Genomic DNA, 3833 nt, shown 5'->3' on the forward strand with positions numbered 1-3833 from the left:
CTATGAACGTTTGCTGGCACCAGAGGCTCTACCTATGACAAAGGAGTCAATTCTAAAAGCTGATTTGGAATGGTTTTCTGTTTTATCACTATCAACCATTAACGACCAATTTAAAACTTAGAATGTATCTAATTTTAAACAAAGGAGGAAGTTAGCAAAGATAGTTTCATTTTATTTGGAATGCATATATACCTAGTTATATTAGAAATTTCCCCTTTGATGAGAACTCTATTTTGAAAAAGTTTAAGTATTTCCATACTTTTCAGAGATAACTATTTCTTCCAGAGTATTTGGTTCTCTATGTTATGCATTAATTGCTAAACATCAACACAACAAGTTGGGTGCTAGGAGTCGCAAATGTATTTTCTTGGGATATTCTACTACTTCCAAAGCTTACATGTTGTATAATGAGGAGAAAAAGAAGTTCATTTTTTCCAAAGATGTTATTTTCCTTTAATCACATAAAAATAATTCCACTGTTGACAGGAAACTCACTCATTTGGAGAAATTTGCATCTAATAAGTTCTATTTTGAATGTGATAATGATGTTCCACACACTGAAGGGGGGGTTCCCATTTTGGATCAATGTGTGGCTTTTCAATCTTTAATAAAGGAGGATGTTTCTATTGAAGAAAACTTGGAGGATAGTGTTTTTTCTACAGGGTTAGAAAGTGTTCCCGAAGAACCTATACTTCATGAGAAGAACCATCACAACCACTTCAACAACCTTTATGAATATCTACATGTTCTCGAAAAGTTCCAAGAAAGTATGATGATTTTGAAACAAGAATGTCTTCTAAAGGTGATTCAGGTAATGATTCTCATGATTGTGAATTCAATCATTGTACAATTAGTGAACATAGTTGTTTTAAAGAAGATGTTAATTGTGATGAATGGAATGATGCAATGAAAAAGGAATATGATGCACTTATTAAAAATGGAACTTGGAGGTGAGTGGATCCTCCTATAGGTGTAAAACCCATTCGTTGCAAATGGGTGTATAAGATCAAATACAAAGGAGATGGTTCACTTGATAAAAACAAGGCAAGGCTTGTAGCAAAAGGCTACATTCAGAAGAAAGGCATTGACTACATAGAGACATTTGCTCCTACAGCAAAATGGGGCACATTTAGAAATATATTTTCTCTTGTAGAACAAAATAGCTCGAAGATACACCATATGGATGTTAAAATAACTTTTTTGAATGGCGATTTGAAGGAGGATGTTTATATGTTTCAGCCATAAGGTTTTGTTGTCAATGGAAAAGAGAAAAAGGTATGTAAGTTAGTGAAGTCTTTGTATGGACTCAAACAATAATCTCGTGCATGGTATGAAAAATTAACTAAACACCTTCTCAAGTTGAATTATAAGATATTTGATCTCGAAGATGCAACTCTTTTTGTTAAGAAGATTAGAAAGTCATTTGTATATTTGGTTGTGTATGTACATGATTTGATGATCACATGAAACAATGACGACTATATAGCGTTTGTTAAAAGAGAATTATTGAAAGTTTTTGACATGAGAGATTTGGGTTTATTACATTATTATTTAGGAATTGAATTTGATTAGAAACCCAAATATATTTTCATTTCTGAGAAAATGTATATTGGATAGTGATTGGATACATTTGGGATGTAGGATTGTAATCTTGTCACTACTCCCATGGAGAAGAATTTGAAGCTTACTTCCAGTGAAGGAAGTATGTTTGAAGATCCAAACAATTACAAGAAACTTGTTGGAAGTTTGAATTTTCTAACTACTACTCAACCTCACATAGCGTTTGCTATAGGGATACTAAACAGGTTCATGCATGAGCCATGTGAAGGTTATTGGAATGTAGTAAAATGGGTGTTGAAGTATTTGAAAGGAACTCAAACATATGGCATCAAATATTCCAAAGTTGTAGATTTCCATCTCACCGACTATTCAGATTCTGATTTTGATGGAGATAAGGGGAATGGAGTCTTTACTTTTGGTTATTTGAAGAGTCTTGGATCAACAACCATGAGTTGGAGATCATGCAAGAAATCCATTCCTGTTGAGTCTACCATCGAAGCTGAATATGTTGTAGCAGCTCAAGCTACAAATGAAATCATTTGGCTTCCCAAAATACTTGAAAAATTGTAGGAGAAACAAAAGCTTTCAACTCCACTACTCATTGACAACTCTTCTATAATTCAGTTGGCAAAGAATCCCAAGTTTCATGATTGAAGCAAGAATATTAACACCAAATATCACTTGATTTGACATTACGTAGAGGCCAACGTTATTCATCTCGCACATTTTCCTACTTCAGAGAAGATCACAAACATATTTACAAAGCCACTCGGACATGAAAAGTTTGAAAAATTCAAATGTTACTTGGCATGTGAGATGTCCCTTGGGATGAAGGGGGCAATGTTAACTAATTCTTTGGGATTGTTATTGTATAATATGTAATTAGTTTTACATTCTGTTTTTACATTTAGTAAGTTACCCAGACACAACTGTCTCCTACCTAGATTGCACATGTATAAATGAGTAATTTTATCATTAATACGATGCTCTTTCATTGTGGAGTTTATTTGGGCTTGTACACTTTACAGATCTAGGATAATTCTTTCGTGATTTATCCAGTATGTTAGTCTTTATAAAAGTAGATATCCCACTCATTAAACATGAATCGTTAATAAAAGAGGCCAATATAGTTAAATATTGATGCAAAGAGATGATTGTAAAGAGTAAATGGGAAGAAATAAAGATATTGTGACATTGCAAGTCTCAAGGTTTCCAAAGAAAAAGACAATGTCGGGATGCAAGACTTTTAGGATAAGTGAGTAGTAATTCTCATCTTATCACTCTTAGAAAATGTCATTTTGTTTTGTTCAAGCTACAATTAATCAAGTAATAGAAAGAGGACTTACCTCACACAAAAAAAGTAAGAAATTGTCCAAAAAAAGGAATATGTTGGCCTCGCCAATCGTCATAGAACACAGTCACCAACCCTTAGAGAATAGAGCACGAAATTAAATGCAACAAAAAGCGAGTGGCAAACATATGAAATAAGGAAGAAAAACTAGGAAGCTAGATAACCCTATCTACTAACCAATAGGCCGAGCCATTTGGCACACCCCTCTTCATCCCTCCACAACTAGGCTTCCACATTTTCTCTTCCTCCGCGGCTACAAAGGCGGCTATTTGGGTGGGGGAGTAGTATTAACTATTACTAATTTATAATTTAACATTCCCATACTAAAGTTCAGCCAAGGGTTGATCTAGCACCTTTAAGATATGATTGAATAGGATAATATTTATGTTGTCTAGAAAACTAAGAGAACATTAATAAATGATAATTATGAATAATCAATATTATTTAATCAAATTTCATATTATTTCAAATTTAACTATTAATTAATAATTTCTTTGTAACTCTTTTTGTAATACGTTTCATGTTTCTATTTAACTTTTTGTTGTAGTCTTGTAGACTTTTCTTCAATCGTGTGACAATGGATTTGAGAGTGAACAATAGTATAGAGTGGTAGCGAAGGGAGTTCTTCCTAGAAGGAATGCATTACCAAGTAATTATACCTTCAATGAGTTTTCAACAAGTTCTCTCTTATTTGAAAGTAGAGCGAAAGTTGAAATATTAGCAGCAGTTGATTAAGAGCTGCATAAAGTGAAATGGTATAGCCGCTACATGAAGAAGTGGACCATTGCACTTAAGTTTTCAAGCACCTAGCTGTGTGAGTCTTGTGAAGTAAAGTCCTTTGAAGCCAAGTAGTGTTGGAGCCGAGCTGTGGAATTTGGGTGGCACATCTTGGAGTTAGTGGTCACATTTGATTATGTTGTCT

Source organism: Pinus tabuliformis, chromosome X (genome assembly GCF_031772625.1).
Source record: "Pinus tabuliformis cultivar Carrire ecotype Pingquan chromosome X, CPIR1, whole genome shotgun sequence".
NCBI lineage: Eukaryota > Viridiplantae > Streptophyta > Pinopsida > Pinales > Pinaceae > Pinus > Pinus tabuliformis.